General features: G+C 42.5%; 1 long non-coding RNA gene across 1 annotated transcript; it reads right to left on the bottom strand.

Moving 5' to 3' along the window:
* Window positions 1–16207: 16207 nt before the first annotated feature.
* LOC127526194 (uncharacterized) lies at window positions 16208–19779 on the bottom strand. Its single transcript, XR_007933825.1, has 2 exons — window positions 17517–19779; window positions 16208–17426 (listed from the first exon to the last, which is right to left on the bottom strand). It is a non-coding gene; the product is annotated as an uncharacterized LOC127526194 (long non-coding RNA).
* Between the last annotated feature and the right edge of the window lie 1086 nt (window positions 19780–20865).

Raw genomic sequence — 20865 nt, 5'->3', positions numbered from 1 at the left:
TCGAAACTGGACGAATCAAATAAAAAATGGAGGAGTGGATAAATAGACATTGACAACAAAAAATGAAGTTCAAAACAAGATCAACAATTGCCAGAATTTAAAAATGCCGAAAATGTGCACTTTGCAATTTCGGATGAAATTTTCCCTTACTTGTTTGTAGACAGAATCCGTCCAAATGGCCTCTGCAGTGAATCTCATATCTACAGTCCACTTACTAAGTAGTCAGACCCTTTGATTTCCTGCACTTTATTGTGTTGTAGATTCAATTTGTATTGGTAAATGTACCATTTGCCCATCACACTACACTTAATAACCCATAATGACAAAGTGAAAACAAGTTTGCAGTAAAGTCTGAAAATGTATTAAAAACCAAAAACTGAAATCTCCCATTCATAGAAGTATTCAGACCCTTTTCTGTGGCACTCCAAATTATGGTCGGGTCCATCCTGTTTCCTTGTTTCTCCTTAGGATGTGTTGAGAACTTGGAGCCCACCTGTGACCATCTGAATTAGTGGTTGGACATTATTTAGAAAGGCACATGCATTGCTGTATATAGAAGGCCTCATAAATCATACAGTCTGTCGGCACAATAACCAAGCCAGGAGGTCCAAGGAACTCTCTGTAGACCCCTGTGATCAAATTGTAATGAGGTGAAGATCAAGACAATGAGGATAAAACCATTTGTAAAGCTTTGCATATTCCTAGGAACAGCGGCCTCAAGAATGAAATAATAATAATAATAATAAATAATAATGCACCACCCAAAAGTGGATGTGGATAGGCTGTACCTTCCAAGAATATCAAGTGGAAATGGCCAAATTGATTGGTCTGGACACAAACAAGAATATCTAGAGACTATGAAAGAACTAAGAAAACATCATCAATAGACCATGAAGCTGCCAAATTCAGAAGAGAGTTCAACTTGCCAGAGATCCAAATAGCAAGCCAATTAATTAACTATGCTTGAAGAACAAAAATGGAAGCCAAACATCAAGTCCTAGAACAACTAAAGAGCAAATGGGAAGAGAAACCTTTTATATGGAGAGTATCCAAAATGACTAAATCACAAAGATGTGGACCAAGCCCAAACAAACCGTTGGCAAACAACAGCAGGGTTAAAGTCAGAAATCAAAGGGCTCATCATCGCTGCTCAAGACCAACTCTTAACTGAAACAAGATTTGAAAGTCATCACCAAGCCAATGTGTAGGATGAGTCAATAGACCATGTGGTCTCCTGCTGCTCAGAAATGGCCAAAACAGAATATGAGATCTGTCCATAAAATATCCTACCATGTAATATAAAAAATAGATACATTTATTGAAGAGGAGTCAGATGAGGTGGCTCTGGCATCTAATCAGGATGCCTCCTGGACACCTCCCTGGTGAGGTGTTCCGGGCATGTCCAACCGGGAAGAGGCCCCGGGGAAGACCTAGGACACGCTGGAGGAACTATGTCTCTCGGCTGGCCTGGGAACGCCTCGGAATTCCACCGGAAGAGCTAGTAGAAGTGGCCAGGGACAGGGAAGTCTGGGCATCTCTGCTCAAGCTGCTGCCCCTGCGACCCGATCTCGGATAAGCGGAAGAGAATGGATGGATGGATGGATTATTGAAGAAGATACAAGATACAAGAAACATTATACATAGGATAATGACACCTCAGTCCCCTTCGAAGTAGGCACCTTGGGACCCCACACAGTTCTCCCAGCATCTCTTCCATTGTTTAAAACACTCTGCCAAATCCTTTGTTGGAATTGCCATTGGCTGCCTCGTCGTATTTTCCTGAATCTCATCGACAGTCTGAAATCTCTTTCCCTTTCAAAGGTGATTTTAGTTTTGGGAAAATCCAGAAGTCACTGGGTGATCTGATGTTTCGCCCAAAAACTACACGAGATGTGATGCATGGGCGGGCCTTCAGAATCATCTGAATAGCTTAATGCAAAATTTGATGCAGATTCATTAACTCTACTTACTCAGTCATTTTGAATGTGACGGCCACACAGCACACATGCTCACTCAAGGGCGTCTAGCACCCCCATTGGCTAGTCTAGCGAAGTTGTCATTGTTCACGCATGTGTATTCCAGTCCACTCTCCTTGACTGCCAGGTTACATCAATGCTGCACAAACTGTTCTCCTTATATTAGCAATGGCCGGACTTTTTCCGGACAAACCTCGTGTACAAAGACATAACAAAGCAGCAGGAAACCTCCATTGGGCAAGATGCAAACACTAGAACATCCAAGTCAAAGGCAAATGTTATTAACACGAGCCGTCAACAGTAACAGGAAATTATGAGGCAACTATGTTATGGGATATGCCATAAAGAAATCAAGACTATCAGATCTGTTATATTAATGAATGACAAGAAGGAGAGATCTTCTCTGCTCATCGATATGTCTGTCCGCACTGAAAGAGACACCTCCCTACAAAACTAGAGGACAACTCTCCAAAAATAAAGATGTAGAAACAGAAATTGAGAAAATGTGGGGTATGAAAACTACAATAATACCAGTGGTTACGGGTGCTCTCGGGCTGGTCAAGAAAGGGAAGGAAAACTAGACCAAGAAAACCCTTGGTAATACCAAGATACAAGAGGTCCACTGCTCATATACCGAGGAGGACTTAATCCATCAAGTGAACCATCACACCCTCATGGTAGCCCTAAGTTCAAGGGATGGACTCAGCTTTGTGACTGAATAGAGCAGGACTTTAAGGAAAGATAACAATAATGATAATAAAAGTGCGGACGTGAGTGTCAGTAGGCTTTGCACCCTAGGAACCAAGTTACCCGAACCATTCTACAACATTTCAGTAATTCTTTACTGCTCTGATTCTGATCTTTTTGGTCATAAAATAGGTCATTACGATAGCACTTGATGAGAAGAATTCCTAATTAATTGCAGAATTACGGTATTTGAGGGTTCCTCTAGAGTACCTCTTTCTCTTGCACGATTTGGCTCAAAAACAAATCACACATCGTCATCTCACAACAGGCTTACGTTTCGAGTTTGGTATTTTTCCATCCAGCCGTTTTAGCTCTGGACCGTCCTCAAGAAACTGCGAGGCACGGACAGACACACACCTATCATTGAGATATCGATGTTTTCGATATCAGGGAGACCTAAATTGTCAAGATCCGTCAAAAACGGACTAATCTAAAGCTTTCACTCCTCAAAGCAATAGTAATAATAAAAATAATAATAAATTTTCCTCACATATAGCACCTTTCCAATGTTTAAAGCACTTCACAGAAATTCTGACACGAACAACAGGGCATATTTAACATGGGATATACAGTAAATAATATCCACTGTCACAAGAATAGACTGGAGACATGAAAAAGGTTTGGGGCAGCCGCCCATATATTACTTCCTGGCAGCAAAATTAGTTTTACAGAATGTACAGTGCGTACAGGTTTGAGTTCAAGACAGAACTGATTCTCTGGAACAAAGATGGCGGCTTTGAAGGCGTGACATCATCATTGCAGCCCGGAACTGGAAATGACATCATTGGGGCCAGGTAGAATTTCACGTAACTGGTCTGCAGAGAAGTGAGAGAGTTAGTGTACTCCACCACCTCCTGGTCTGGCACGGAATTACTCTCATTCAGGCCCTCTAGCTGCCTCCCATGAGCACATGTGTGACACCACATAAAACACAGAATACAGATGAATACAGGATTTACAAAGCATCAAAATACAAATAAAGACAATAAAACAGACTAAAATACAAAACAAAATACAACAATTGTGAAAGGGATAAAGGTTGGAAGCACCAGGACTCTTCCTATAGAGCTGGACTTCTGGTCAAGCTGATTAACTGGGTTAGAATGATCTTGGTCAGGGATGTGGTAAAGACTCCCAAAGTTCACTCTTAACAGAGCTTCAGAGGTCCTCTGCTGAGATGGCAGACCCTGAAGGAAGGACGGCCATCTTAGCAGCACTCCATTAGTCAGGAGCTTATGGTAGAGAGGCTAGGTGGAAGCCACTCTTGCTAAATGGCATTTATAGGACTCTTAGAGGATGAGGAAGAGGATTCTGTGGAATGGTGAGGTAGAAATTGAACTCTTCAGGCAGAACCCTAAGCACCCTGTCTGGTGAAGACCAAGTACTGCTCATCACCTGCTCAATACCATCCCTACAGTGAGGTATGGTGCAGGGAGTGGTCAGAATTGAGTAAAGAATGAATGCAGCCAACAGAGAGAAGTCCCCAAACAAAACCTGCCCCACCTCACACTAGGGCGAGGGTTTACCTTCCTGGTTGACACTGAGCCTACAGCACAGAAAATGCAGAAATGTCTTTGGGACAAGTCTCTCTGATTGTCCTTGAGCGGCCCAGCCAAAGCCCAGACTGATGCCCCATAGGACATGTGTGCAGAGCCCTGAAGATGGCAGTTCACAGGCATTCCCCATCCAACCTCACAGAGCTTGAGAAGATCTGGTGTGCAAAACTTGTAGAGACTTACCAAGGAAGGCTCAAAGCTGGAACTGGGTGGTCTTCTACAAAGTCCTGAATTATGACTGTGAATACTTACATGGATGAAATGTTTCAGTTTTTAATAATTCTTTGAACTTTTTTCAAAACATGTCTTCATTTTGTCATTATGGGTTAATTGAGCGTAGATTGATAGGCAAAAATGTCAAATGTATCCACTTAAAATGAAACCTAAAACACAATAAAGAGTGCCGGAAGCCGTGGGGTCTGAATACTTTTTGAGTCCGCTGCCACTTGGATGGCACAACACCGAGAGGCAGTAATCAGAGGAGGCAAATCTCGCCCGCTCTTTATGTGCCACCAGGCAAGGTGTTGACAGTCTCAGCCGTCCTGCAGTGACCCTCCGGGAGCCATTTAGTGTCGAGGGGGAAGGAAGTGGCGGGTCACATGATCCGGGAGGTAACTGTGAAAGCCACAAGCAGCACGACAGCAAATTCTAGAATTCAGGAAGTGTAAAAATGACACTGCCCTCCCGCCCTCGCCGTTAGACACGGTGCCAGGAACACACATTTAGTGATTGATTTTCACTTTATTTGGCAGGAAATGTCTTATTTTTCCAGTAAACAAAAGGTAATTATGGATTAAAAATAATAACAATAAATTTTATTTATGTAGTGCCTTTCTCATGGTCAGGGTGCTTTTTGAGGGTATCAAGGGGGGGCATACTTTGAAGGTTACAGAACAAAAGAACCTGGCTTGGCAGTGCCCATCAGTGTCGCTGTTTGCTTCCGAGGCTTTAGCCCCTGATGTCAGGGGTCTATCCCCCGATGAATGAATCAAAGAGAGCCTCCCCCCCAAGTGTCCAATGGGGGGGTGCTAAGCCCATAATAAGTGCTGAAGAAGTGATGCCCCTGCCCACCACCCCTCAACGGTACTTGCACCCCCGCCACAAAGGTGCTATATAAATAAAATTTGTTAATATATTATTATTATTATTAAGGGGGTGGCACGGTGGCGCAGTGGTAGCGCTGCTGCCTCGCAGTTAGGTTGATTGGCGATTCTAAATTGGCCCTAGTGTGTGCTTGGTGTGTGGGTGTGCTTGTGTGTGTCCTGCGGTGGGTTGGCACCCTGCCCGGGATTGGTTCCTGCCTTGTACCCTGTGTTGGCTGGGATTGGCTCCAGTAGACCCCCATGACCCTGTGTTCGGATTCAGCGGGTTGGAAAATGGATGGATGGATTATTATTAAGGCATCATCTGGCATTATTGTTAGGATTATTTTTTTTTTTGCATAGACCACAAAATCCCTCAGAAAGGAAACAGTCCGTCATTTTTAAAGTAAGCCCGCTGAATCCCGGCTGGCACAACAGGATGTGAATGATCTGCCAGGCCCAGCAGGCACCCCAGAGTGCCTGCTCTCTTTAAAGGGCGCTGGTGGACTATTCAGCTAACCACCCCCCCCCCCCCCCCCCCCCCCACATCCTCCACTTACGCACCCACAGGAGACGATGAAGTCACGCTTGCTGAAGCTCGGCAGCCCTTTTGTGTCTTCTGACAGGAAATGAAAGGTGATGTGGGCTCGCTGCGTCTGCCCGCGCTGATATCAGAGACGCTGAATTCACTGTTGTCACCTCAAAAAACAAAGGACTCTCTTATCAATGCATTCAAATGTGACATAAATTGTAAGAACGTCATTAAGGCATGGCCTAAAAAAGCCATATGGCAGCAAGGCAATCAAAGGAATGGATCAGTTTCATCAGCGTGAGGGCTGCTTGAATGTCGGCAGTGGGGCAATGTGATCATAATGACGTGGTGGGATATGGAATGCAATGACATATATATATATTTAAGTTATGGACCTTTTAGAGCCGGGGTCACAGAAAGCCAGAGCCAATTGAAGTAGAAAAGAAAGGCGTCCATCCTGGATGGGATGTCAAGCAGTCATAAGGCACTCACACATGCACAGACCCACCGGGCTCATTTAAAATTCAATTTGCCTGCACATCTTTGAGGAGAACAATGAAACTGAAGTTCTAGAAGTGGGGAAAAAAAAGCCCAGCAACTGTCTGGAATTGGACTTAGGACCCTCCTTCAGCAGAGGTGAAATACAGAAACTGGAGTTGCCTGGGTTTATACACACACTGGGAAAGAAACAGGATTTAAAACCCCTATGAGGGACATCGTCACACATTAACAGAAGAATTCATAATGTCTCTTTCAGAATCAAGTTTCTGAGTATGAGGTGGCCTGTTATGTTATTGTGATTGTAAATAAAATTAAACTTAAAACACAGAGTGTCTTCAGTTGTACAAAGTGATCTTCATTAATGCTAAGGTTTTACTCAAAAAATGCGTTTTGAAATATCTTTCTAATCCATCAATTTTCTTGTTTTCTTATGAGGGCGTCTTGGATTTCTATGGTGTGGCATATTCAGTCTCTGTTGCCTGTTGACAGTAAATTGATCACTGACTATGATAATGCACATCTACATCTTACTCATTTATTTTATTTACTTTGCGGCACACGTTTACTCCACAATAAAGTCCAAAGACAGACGTGATATTTGTAAGCATCCTGCTGCGCTGAGAAGTCAAACACTTCACTGAAATTGAACCTGACATGTTGTGCTGCAGAGAGTCATTATAAAGAGAATCAAAGTGAAAGCGAAAGCAGACCTCACAAAGAACGTTCTCTGATTTGAATGAATCATATCTGTTAGTCATAGAGACCGTCAATGAAATAAACTGTAAACCTGGAGCTGGGGAGTTAGGGCACAAGTTCTGATCTATCTATCTATCTATCTATCTATCTATCTATCTATCTATCTATCTATCTATCTATCTATCTATCTATCTATCTATCTATCTATCTATCTATCTATCTTATCCTGCCTACTATGCTAACATTAATATCTATCAATCTATCTTATCCTGCCTACTATACTAATATTAATATATATATATCTATCCTATCCTGCCTACTTGCCTACTTGCCTACTATACTAACATTAATATCTATCTATCCTATCCTGCCTACTATTCTAACATTAATATCTATCTATCTATCTTATCCTGCCTACTATACTAATATTAATATATATCTATCTATCCTATCCTGCCTACTTGCCTACTATACTAACATTAATATCTATCTATCCTATCCTGCCTACTATTCTAACATTAATATCTATCTATCTATCTTATCCTGCCTACTATACTTATATTAATATATATCTATCTATCCTATCCTGCCTACTTGCCTACTATACTAACATTAATATCTATCTATCTATCTTATCCTGCCTACTATACTAACATTAATATCTATCTATCTATCTATCTATCTATCTATCTATCTATCTATCTATCTATCTATCTATCTATCTATCTATCTATCTATCTATCTATCTATCTATCTATCCTATCCTGCCTACTATACTAACATTAATATCTATCTATCTATCTATCTATCTATCTATCTATCTATCTATCTATCTATCTATCTATCTATCTATCTATCTATCTATCTATCTATCTATCTATCTATCTATCTATCTATCTATCTATCCTATACAATGCCTTTCCTTTTAATCTATCTAAATTTTTAATCTTGCCTACTATTTCATGTAAATAAATGAGAGCAGAAGACTGCTCTCTTCTGCCAGAAGATGGACACACCTAATATTGTAAAGTAGTAAATCAAAAACGATCTTACAAACAAGCTCAAAACAAAACTAAATACAGCAGGTAGACAGAGGCTTTTATATAGCAGAGACAGGAAGGGGATGGTCCAGGGTGGCCAGAAGAGGAAGTGACATCTACGGTAGGGGGGTTCTGGAGAAATCATCATCAGGAAAGGCTGGAAGTGACTTCGTCAGAAGGTGGGTTTATGGAGACATCACTACTTGGTTGGTTCTTTGCCTGGTCTGCAGAGAGACAAAAGGAGAGATGGCTAAGTGACAGTGCCAACCCTTGGTCCGGCTGAGTAATCACATTATTTGACCCTTCCAATCTTCTTCCAAGTGTATGTGTGTGACAACCATCTTTCCTAAATATCTCATATAGTGCATAAATCCCAATAAGTTCCTAGAAGCACTGGGTATTAATAAGGGGCAGCAGCAAACCTTTATAAAAATGAAAGTTTATTCTCAAAATGCTCCACAATAACACAGAAACCCCATGGAGCACAAGAACAAAGGAATTACCCACAAACACTTAGGCAAACCATTGCAAGCAAGACTCAATACAAATATCCAGAAATGTAGTCAAAATACAGCAACATTGTCTCCTTTTTCAGGGGGTACACATGACGCTATAGAGGTTAATGATAACACCAGAAATCCAATATTTCAATGAAACGTAAGTATACTCACCGACTGCACAGCATGTGCAGAATGAACTGCCAGAGACTGTGTAAGACCCTCTGGATTTATAGGGCAGAGGGCGGTTCCTTGTGGTAATTGGCAGTTGGCTCCACCTCTTGGAGAAACACCCACAAGACACACAGAACATGGCAAAGGTACCTGATATACACAGAATTAAAGCAAAACTAAAGAATGATGTACATAATCCACATAAATAAAAAGACACACAACACATGAATTTGTATGCCAGCCAAGGGAAGAACCCCAGGTACAACGTGACAGAACCGAGCAGCGGTGTGTGCCTGTGGCCCCCTCAGACAGTATTTCTCATTGACATCTTTCTTCCTGCGGCCCTTGCTGATTTCAGCTCGCATGTCTCTCTGCTCAGATCAATCACTGTCTGGTGCAGAGCACTTTCTGTCTCTGGCTGATGTAAGCAGCTTATCGCCGTGGCATGTGCCTAAGGAGTGCTCCTTGTCTTCTTTTGTGGAGCTTAATCTTTCTTCCTCTCTTTTACAGATAAGCACATGACTCAGTTCGCTTCTTCATATCCGTCCCAGACCATCGAATGTGGCATAATTTGTAAAATGGAGTTCAGTTATTTGGTTTAGCAATTACCGCCCTGCCATAGCCATCTGTTTTTCTGAGCTTCTTATTCAAATGTAACAAATGTAATTAGCAAATGTAACAGAACAGGCCATTCAGCCCAACAGGCTCGTCAATCCTTTTCTCCATATTGTCCAAAATAGCATCAAGCTGAGATTTTGAGTTCCCAAAAGAGGCCGCTCCACCAAACCGACTTACAGTAGAACCTCCACTTAGTCTTTGGAACACCTCTTTGGAATATCTGGAGAAAAACGCACACAGACACAGAGAGAACATGCACACTGCACTCAAACAAAGTCCGGCCTGGGTATGAACCCAAGCCCCTGCAGGTGTGAGGCAGCAGTGCCTACCATTACACAGAAAAATTATTGCACATCTATTTCCAATTCTGGATTTAAAGATGTGGTGACAATTTGTCTCCTTTCACAGTTGACAGACTTGATCTTCGTCTTTGCTATCTCTATGGAGAGACGGCTCTTCAACGGTCCAGTGCAGTGAATCAGTGGGGCAGGACAGATGCAGGGCCTGAGTTAACTGTATCAGTAGTCAGAAAATGAACATTTTGATTTTCTGGTGCTGTAAAAGTGAACTTTGAACCCTGGCTAAGATGACATCCCTCGCCTCATTTATGGTTTTTCTTAGTTCCTCTTAATCTCAAACAGCTCACTAAACCCTTGGGCAGGTGACAGGTCCTCATCTGAGTGTTGCAGATCTAAAGGTCACTCTCCAGCAGAGCTTCTGTTTAATATTCTACTTTTCTGAAATAGTAGAGCACAAGAGTGTGAACAAGAAATTAGACACACAAGAGGAGACCATTCAGTCCATCAGGCTCATTTGTTTAGCTAATAACTATGTTGGCCCAATATCTCATCAAGATTGATCTTAAAGGTTGTCAAGGTTTCATGTCCATGTCTCGATCTAGAAGTAGTAATATGAATCATTAAATTCATCCATCCATCCATCCATCCATCCATCCATCCATCCATCCATCCATCCATCCATCCATCCATCCATCCATCCTCTTCCGCTTATCCGAGGTCGGGTCGCGGGGGCAGCAGCTTGAGCAGAGATACCCAGACTTCCCTCTCCCCGGCCACTTCTTCTAGCTCTTCCGGGAGAATCCCGAGGCGTTCCCAGGCCAGCCGGGAGACATAGTCCCTCCAGCGTGTCCTGGGTCTTCCCTGGGGCCTCCTCCCGGTTGGACATGCCCGGAACACCTCACCAGGGAGGCGTCCAGGAGGTATCCTGATCAGATGCCCGAGCCACCTCATCTGACTCCTCTCGATGCGGAGGAGCAGCGGCTCTACTCTGAGCCCCTCCCAGATGACTGAGCTTCTCACCCTATCTTTAAAGGAGAGCCCAGACACCCTGCGGAGGAAACTCATTTCAGCCGCTTGTATTCGCGATCTTGTTCTTTCAGTCATTACCCATAGCTCATGACCATAGGTGAGGGTAGGAACATAGATCGACTGGTAAACTGAGAGCTTTGCCTTACGGCTTTTTCACCACGACAGACCGATGCAGAGCCCGCATCACTGCGGACGCCGCACCGATCCGCCTGTCGATCTCACGCTTCATTCTTCTCTCACTCGTGAACAAGACCCCGAGATACTTTAAATTTTGAGCTCATTAAATTCATAATATTAAAATGCCAGACATCCATTGTCCACTTTTCAAGACTCATTTAGCCTTTAGAAATAAACTTAATCCATTAGGATTAAAAGTCAAGACGGAAGTAAAGAAGTTAGGGGTAACTATTGACTCTGACCTGAATTTTAAATCACATATTAATCAGATTACAAGGACAGCATTTTTGCAGCAAAACTTAGATCCCATTTAACATTGCAAGATGCTGAGAAATTAGTTCACGCTTTTGTTTTCTTTTGGCTAGATTACTGTAACGCACTCCTCTCAGGACCACCCAAAAAAGACATCAATCGAATGCAACGAGTGCAGAATGCCGCTGATAGAATCTTAACTAGGAAAAGAAAATCTGAGCACATCACCCCAGTCTTAGAGTCGTTACACTGGTTACCTGTGTCATTTAGAATTGACTTTAAAATACTGCTTATGGTTTACAAAGCCTTAAATGATCTCGCTCTTTTACCTTACACTCTGAATCCAGCAGGGGGTGCTAGCTTTCTTGTTGGAATAAGTTCTTTTGTAATTGCGGCGTGTTACATAACCCGAAATTATATAGATATACAGGCAGTCCCCGGGTTACATACGAGATAGGGACTGTCGGTTTGTACTTAAGTTGAATTTGTATGTAAGTCGGAACAGGTACATTATTTTAATAAATGCTATTGTTACTCCTAACCCCCTTTCTCTGCTGTTCTTTGTTCCGGTTTTCTGTAACTCTTCGAGGGCTGAATATTTTTTCCAAAAAGCAATGGTTTCACTCAGAAGTCAACATAAAACGTCTGTTGCTGCATGCTGTGGCTGTCAGTTTGCCAAGAATGTGCAGCTTGCTTGCTGCCAGGCTGTCTTTGCGTGGCTGGGACACGGTCGCAGTGCATTACAATCTGGTTTCTACCTCTTATCATTGTTAAGTGGCAGTCCTCCCTGGCGAACATTATCAGTACCACAACTAGCTGGGAACCGATCAGCTGAAGCTAGAACCTCACCTCGCTTGTATCAAAATTTGAGTCAGACAAGTCATAGTCCAGTTCAGAGATAATAGGCAATAACGTTGTCCACAGAGTATTTTGCTTTACACAATCGCTTTGATCTCTTGCCAGATGTCAGTGCCATTTTTGCCGTTGTGTGCGCCTTGCTACTCACGAGAGTGCAGGGAATCTTGGTCAAACCAATGAATCTAAGTTTCTTTCTAGCAACGAGAGTCCAACTAAAACGTAACAGTGGGTTTTGTCACAGTTTACAGTTGATTACCATCGTCAACACCTTCTTTCGACAAAAGTCAACATCAGACCTGAAAGAGTTAATGGCGATCAGCACCACCACCACCCCATCAAAGCAATGTGCTGTTCCTACATTGATGGATCAAAGGCCAGAGGTCCACATGACCACCATCATCAAATTCTTCCTGAGTCCTGAGGGACTCTCCAAATGGATTTCTAAATATAAAGCTGTCAGGTCCTTCCATTGTCCTCTGCTGTCTTATACTCCAGCATGAAGTTGTCAGTTGGGTCACTTATCATAAAATATACAAACAGCATAAATGCTTCTGTAAGTACTTGTTACAGTATATGACATTCTGAGCATTTTTGCAACTATATTTTGAAATATGCCCAGCTCCATGAACCAGTCCAATGGGCATGACAACATATAAAATAAACCAAATTGATATTTCATTGTCCTTAATAAAACAATTCAAACAATCTCAGGAAAATTTGACATACTGCCTTAACCGATAATAACCCTAGGAAAAAAAGGTCCTTTTGTATTGTTGGGAGTGTCATCATCTGACTGAATGGCTTCTCAGTGTCTTGCTGCCCTCCTGGCTCCTCTCCAAGGGTGTGCATCTGTGTATCTAACACCTGAAATGAGCCTCGTTAAAACCACAGGTGCAAAGTCCCCGCCTAATAAAAAAGAATCTGTAAACATTCAGCCTTTAAGCAGCATAAGACTTTATTGTGCCACTCAGCCAGACCTGAACTGCCTTTTGAATTATTCACGGCAGCTCAGAATAACCTTTTAGGTTTTAGCAAAACACTCCAGGACTTGGAAGAACATGCTCTGAATGGATTTTACAGCCATTAGGTTACATAAACTCTCTATGGCAGCCTCTGCAGTGCCACTTCTCACTACTGTACTGAACAGTTGTGGACATTGTGTGGCACTGCCTACCTGCTTGGACTAGGCACTGGAGGCCAGTTGGCATTGGTCAAGCAGGCTGGAACTTTTCTCAAGGATCATAGGATTGTAGGTATCAAGAATTGTAATAGGCAATGCTAATCAGCAGCTCTAGGCAGGGTATGCCAGACTAAAGTACAGTCGTGAGTCTTCAGCTGGGATTTACAAGCATCTCTCGACCTCCCACTGTTGTTTAATGCACAGTGTGCATGTTCTGAATCTTAAGTAGGCCAACATTTTGAGATCTCAATGTGTATTCTGGTATGTAAGTAGTGATAAGTTCAGATAAGTAGCAGGACCTTGGCCATTTAAGGCTTTATAAAGCATCCTTACCAAGCTACCATCCTTCAGTGAATTTCAACAGGCTTCACCACCTGTCCCCAAAGAAATCTCACTACAGCGTGTTGTTCAACAATGGTGCCATACCGCAGTGGAGCATCCATGTTCATTTAACCTTATCTTAACTAACTAGGCAACAGGGCGGTGTGTGTACAAACTACTCATAAGCCATCATGAATTTGTTGCATTGTGTTAGTCTCCATCCATTGCAGTTACTTCTTCATTTACCCTTGCAAATATATATATATTGTGGCCTGCGCCAAACCTGACACAGACAGACGCAGACACAGTTCTTTCACACACACAGGTTTTTATTTCAGTGGGAAACGCTTTTCAGTCATTTCCCACAGCACAGTACAGTACAGCCAAGCACCAACAATGAAAGCAGCACACAGCAATGCCTTTCTTTTCTTCTTTTCTCTCTCTGTCAGTCTCTGTCCTTCCATTTTCATTCATCCTCCAGCAAGCTTCATCCCTCTTCCTCGTGACTCTCGCTCCTGAAATCAAGACAGTGGGCTTTTATTATGCTTCACCTGGGAATACTTCCGGTGGCATGTTAGTGTGGTCCAGGCGAGGCAGACCCTGCAGCACCCCCTGGCGGTACCCATGGAACCCAAGAAGGCTGTGCTGAACCTCAACTCCCATGGAGCCCTGAGGGAATCGGAGGCACTGCTGCAACCTGGGGGGCTGCCATCTAGCACTCCAGGAGACATAATTCCCTGTGCATGCTCTCTACCCCGGTCCTCCATTTAAGATTTTATATATATATATCAGTGGCGGACCGTGCATTTCACACCTAAGCCTTCAGTAGTGCTCCGTCTGAATCAACCCGCCTCTCAAACACTAATTTATGGTTATAAAAACCATCTTAATATGCAGAAATACAGTATAAAGAGCCATTGCATCACAGATAGATAACTCCTGTAGCCACAATAAATGCCTTTATTGAATAGACAAACCAGGGGTGAACAAGTTCCTTTCTACTGCAGCTACAGCCGCGAGTCCGCGACACACATAAAAAACATCAATAATAACTCATAAACTTGCAATATTATTTAGGAAAATCGCAACATTTTAGTCACCAAAAATTCGGATTATTTGTAAACAAAATCCATCCTTCTCTCTTTCCTCAAAAACAGTTCAATTACTCTGTCGTACAGATTATCCGTGCGCTTCAGTTCCATCACGAAGTCCCTTTCTATCGCCATCGAAGCTAATGCTGAAAGTCAAACCTGCCCTGCCGTATTTCTGGCATAAGTTTTAATTCGCTTTAGGGCTGAAAATGTCTGCTCGACAGAAGCAGTGGACACGGTTAATGCTCACCGCCAAACATACCAATGTGTACTGCTACCCCATGATGCTCTCATTCAGATTTTTCTATTACACCATCCTATCCAATCAACGGGTCAGAATACGGTGACGTTGCCGTACGCCTGCTAGAGGGCCCTAGTGAAACCAACTCAAAATCTGATTGGTTGAAGCAACAGTTTAATCAACATCTATTTTTTGTTAGAGGGCCTGCAGAACGGATTGTGAAGGCCTCCGGGCAGACTTCTTTGACTTTGACCCTGCCTGGCAACAAATGATGGCTGAAATGTGATTGGTTAAATGCTTTAATACGAAAATACATGTCTGGAAGCAGCACAACCATCGGAAAAGCTATGAAAGGAAGCGGACAGACTATTTGGAATTATTTAATAAGTATTCATGGACAAAATATAATTAACATTAGTTTGTGATTCAGATAATCTTTAGGCCAGCAGAGAAGGCCTTGCAGGCCCTGATGGCCCAACACTGATATATATATATATATATATATATATATATATATATGTATATATATATATATATATATATATATATATATATATATATATATATAAGCCCATCTGCCACAATATATATATATATATACTGTATATATATATATATATATATGCGGGTGGCACGGTGGCTCACAGTAAGGAGACCTGGGTTTGCATGTTCTCTCTGTGTCTGCGTGGGTTTCCTCCCACAGTCCAAAGACATGCAGGTTAGGTGCATTGACGATTCTTAATTGTCCCTAGTGTGTGCTTGGTACGTGTGTGCACACCCTGTGGTGGGCTGGCGCCCTGCCCAGAGTTTGTTTCCTGCCTTGTGCCCTGTGTTGGCTGGGATTGGCTCCAGCAGACCCCCATGACCCTGTAGTTAGCATATAGCGGGTTGGATAATGGATGGATGGATATATATATGCATTTTCTTCCTGTGTCCATATGGGTTTCCTCCAGGTGCTCTGGTTTCCTTCCACAGTCCAAAGACATGCAGGTTAAGCGGATTGAAAATGTTAATTGGTGTGTGTTTGTGTTCATCCCACGATGGACTGGATGATTGTTCCTATCTTGCACCCATTGCTCCAGTTCCAGCTACCCTGTGTCTCTTCCATGGATAAGCAGGTCCAGACAATGGATGGATGCATATTGCATGGTAAGTATACTTTCTTTCTTTCTTTCTTTCTTTCTTTCTTTCTTTCTTTCTTTCTTTCTTTCTTTCTTTCTTTCTTTCTTTCTTTCTCTTGTATTTTTGTCAGTTGGTCTATGGAGACATGCAAGCGAAAACTTAATTGCATTGTGTACTCATGACAATAACTTTGACTCAACTTACAACAGGACGTAATCTTATACAAATATTAATTTAATACTACAATTAAATAAATAATGACAATTTATAACCAGGTTTCAAACCCACATAGCTTCAAGACACATTCATCTCTAAACTCACATGGCTTATAAATTCACCCTGTTTTCTGATACCCTTCTGACACGGCTCTAGTTGTTGTTTCATTATATCATTCTGTTGAACAAGCTGCCTTCTTGTTTTTCTCTTTGTAATAAACGGCCCACCCACTGCACCCCCCCCATCCTGACATTCTTCAGATCTTTACTGGCGCCGAATGCGAATGCGTGCGCCTAGATTGCCTCACCTTTAACTAAAAATGGCCTTAGTCATGCATACTCGGCACAAGAAACACCCAGTATGCCTTCAGGGAGAATGAAGAGCCGACCATCTGGAGTTCAATGGAGGTATTAGGAAATGAGCAACACGACTGGCATCATCTCAGCATGCAAGATGGCCTCATGCCTTACAGGCTGTGCACTTATGTACTCACACTTTCAAGTAAGCTGGACCCCTCAAGTCTAAATGGGCTTCCCGGACTGGTGCCAGCATGGGCACAGGAGTGGCACTGATGGCGCTCCTGTTTGTTGTGATTCCGTGTTGAAATTGAATCAGAATGCAACCAACTGAAATGTTAGGAAAACACCAGTGGGGTGTCAAGGGGAGGGGGGTGTTTGCTGTGTTTACCATGGCGACATACAGCGGATTCAGAAAGTATTTAGACTCCTTCACTTTATTTTTTCATGGTGTTATGTTGCAACCTTCTGCCAAAATCATTACAGTTCATGTTTTCCCCTCATCAAGCACCACTCAGTATTCAAGAATGACAAAACAAAACTAGGATTTTAGGAAATTTTAGCAAATCACATTGACACAAGTATTCAGAGAAGTACTTTGACAATAAAAGGTCCTTCTGTACCAGTGACCTGCTCTCTATAGTCGTGTCCTGGGTCAGAGATCAGACAAGCCAAAATTCCATTAGGTGGTCCATAAGTTGGTCAAAGTTAGATAAATCCCTGGCCCTCAGACAGCTCCTAGAAGATTTGATACCCAAGAGTGTTGCGTGAATTTTGAGTGTTGAATGGTCCTCCTCCTCTTCCTCCCATGGTTTAACCTCTGGTCTACTGTAAAAGCCTCTCAAGAAAACTGGCATCCATCCCACCCGATGTCTCAATCCAAGGCCAGTTTCTCTCTGTGTTGTCTGGTATTTGTCACTCGACACTGTAAATTTGAAAAAAACAAAACAAAAGATGAGAGGAGGACATACAGTGACTAATACAGGGTATGGTCAGCTTTGTCCCAAAGTGTCACATTCCGTCCTTCTTCTTGTATTCTATTGTCATTTAAAATGTCACCTCTGCGTTGCTGATACATTTGACATGGATGCTTCTAGGAGTCCTCTATGCACGTGATGCAGACAAATCCCACAATTCCAAGGGTCTCAGCAAATAAATTCAACTGTCAGTGTGTTCAGCCTCGGGAGCCACGTCTCCAATTCAAGACTGAAGCAGATTTCCTGGACCTGTAATGGAATTTCTTCCAGCTTGAATGAAACATTTCTTCTACTTTTAATGCATTATACCCTGCAGACACTTTGGGAGTACAAAGTCTTGAAAATCTGAGCTCTTCAGCTGATGGCCCGCCATGCAGATAAAACCGACTTCGCATTACAAGACTTCTAGTTGGAGAGGATTTTGTGGCTCCCTGGTCCAGCATCCAATGCCATCTTCCTGTATCCGGGACAGCAACAGTCATGACGACCGAGGATAGACCAGGGAGAAGGAACAAATGTGTGAAACTTTTAATTAAAAAACAAAGAACTTATTGTTGAGATTTTATTTATTGTCAAAATTCAGTAGCAAGGATTATTATTATATTTATTATTATGAGTGAATTGCTTCTTTTGTTGCTTGCTTTTTATACTGTTTGTATTTTTTGGAGGTTAAAGTTGTTACCAATCAGAGTACATAATAATTGAACCAATCAGACTGAATGCGAGCTAGTGAACCAATCAGAGCTGGCAATAATTCAGCACTTTTATGCAAATTCAGTTATCTATAAATAGAGCTCTCTCTCTCTCTAGCCTGTGCCCATTTGCTGACACCTCTGCCCAGGGCACTGCCCCTTAGTAGACTGCTGTAACAGGCTGCTCCTTCTTCATAAAGAGAAATTAAAGACAAGGCAATGGACAAGTTTCCTCCTGCCTGGTTCCTGACTCAAAGAGGTCCTATTAGAGAACCATTTTTTTTCTTTAATATATTTTCAATGTATTTCTTCCACAGTGGCTACCGGCTAGCATTCAAAAATTAACACTAGGGCACACCACTAAAAGGGATTACCATTTAAAACAACCAAAACCCCGCTACAGATGTCAAACTTGACGATTGAGTTGCTGATCTCGTCACCTGAGGATGCCAAATTACACAACTAGATTATCGCAAGGACATGTCAAATTTGACGACCGCGTGATGACTTCCTAGTTTCTGAAGTATCTCTCGAGCGCGCCTCGTTTTCTGGCAGCCAGAAATGATGGAGCCAATGCCAGTGTGGGGATCATGAATTCAGCCACAGGCTCAGCACTTTTTTTTTAATCTTTTTTCCATTCTGTCGTGGTACATAAAACACGAGACATCAGACAGATGAGCATCTCTTCTGTTTGTGTGGTCTATAACATGAACTTCTCCTGCTTCATTGTGGCTGTGCAGCTTACATTGTACTACTAGCCACACGCACATTGGTTGTTAGCCCTCGCATACGCAGAGACGTCCTGACGACTTAAGACAACAGACTGGTTGGGCTGAGTGGCTGCTTACGTCAGATTACACAACTGTCTCCGATTCACTTTGGACATGTAAATGAAGCCCATAAAGGAAAATTGCTAAAAAAGTCATGTGACAAGACCTTATCTCAGTGTGCTCTGCAGATTGAGTGAAGCGTTCCTTACATTTCTCTGCCATGAATCTTCTCACAAGTCGAATTTCTTGCTGGGACTTCTGTCATTAATAGTTTAGGGGGCTGGGGGGAGGTGTTGTTACCTCAGATAGGGAAGACAAATGTTTCGAGGTTCAGTAGCTCTACTCACTAATCATGGTAACACGGTGTTGATGTACACATGTAAAGCTGAAGTTCCCTGTACTATTAACTATTAATATTAAACATATAAACCAAAAGGGCAAATTTTACCAAAATGTCACTCAAGTGCCCCCTGTATGTTGTGGTTTTTTTTTGGAATTAAACTGCACTGCTGACCTCAGGGTTAAGGCTGAAGAGCTAAAACCGAGGCCTGGGAGATTCCATGAAGTGCTTTCTCACGGTAGATCTTTAACCACTGAAAACATTTCCCATGACACAATACTGGGATTTCTTCTCTGGGCAGTCTTGTACAGTGGAAAATGGTCTATGTATATGGTCCAGGATCCCAGAGGCTTATTCTAAATTGTATGGTGGATAGTAGTCCCTCTATTCTAAATTGTCCAGTGGATAGCGGTCTACCATTATGGTCCAGGATCCCAGAGGTATATTCTAAATTGCCACCATCTTCCCAACATCCTACTATCCTGATATGAATCACAACACCAACCTGAAGATTCTTTTTCTCAGAGTCCGCCAGTAGTTGGCAATATGCAGAGTGGTCCACGCGTTCCATGACTGTCTCAGTGTGCTGCTTATTTTTGGTAACAAACAGGCAAACAATCAGGCTTAATCATTAATGGCCTCCTGAAGGAATTAACATCCACAAGTGATTGAAACGTACAGAGCCGTACCCATCCATTCATCTTCTATATCTGCTTTATCCTGAGCAGGGTCTTAGGGGTGCTGGAACCTAAAAGAAAAAAAAAAGAAAGAAAGGGGATGGGACTGTGCCTGGACTCGCCATAAACTTTCAACCCTTCAGACAGCAGCAGCTCAGTCAGGCAGCTTGCTATTGGTTGGCAAAAAAAAGGGAAAACCACAACTTTACTGGAAAGTCATCATTAAGCTGTGTAATTTGACATGCCCAGTTAGGTAAACTAACAAGATCTAACAATGAGATCAGCCACTGCAGTGTTTCTGACATACAACTTGTGTGAAGTGATATTGGCTGTAGCCACTACACAGTCCTGCACAGGGCTGGAACTTATCATGGGGAACAAACAGGAGACAATCCTGGGATTGAGTGCCAGTCCATTGCAGCAGCGCCATATCATAAGTTGTTTAAACATATTTCTGATAATTGGAGCCCACGTAAGTGTCAAGACGCCATCAAATACAACCCATGAGTCAGATGTACGGACCCACTACTATGGTTGTCATATACGGCTCAAAAGCACTACGGGACCACACTGCCTGCAGGTATGTGCAGTCAGGTATGTGCAGTTATGTCTGACTAAAGGAGGCAGTGCATCAACTTCTTTCTTTTTTCTTTGCAGTTGGATAACAGGCACATTAAGTGACTCGCTCAGGATCACAGTGAGCCAGAGACTAAAACGGACGCAGCATCCAGGCCCTTTAATGGACGAGTGCTTTAAGGTCATGTCACACCAGCAATTTTCAGTCATAGCCTTTGTTAACAGAATCTTAACGAGTCAGAGGCAGTCGTTTAATGTGACATACCCAGCAACTATTTGTCTATCATATAGTGCCTTTCTCATCTATCTATCTATCTATCTATCTATCTATC

Source organism: Erpetoichthys calabaricus, chromosome 17, assembly GCF_900747795.2.
Source record: "Erpetoichthys calabaricus chromosome 17, fErpCal1.3, whole genome shotgun sequence".
Classification (NCBI taxonomy): domain Eukaryota; kingdom Metazoa; phylum Chordata; class Cladistia; order Polypteriformes; family Polypteridae; genus Erpetoichthys; species Erpetoichthys calabaricus.
Note: the sequence above shows the minus strand (reverse complement) of the source record. Positions and strands in the feature narration are given on the sequence as shown.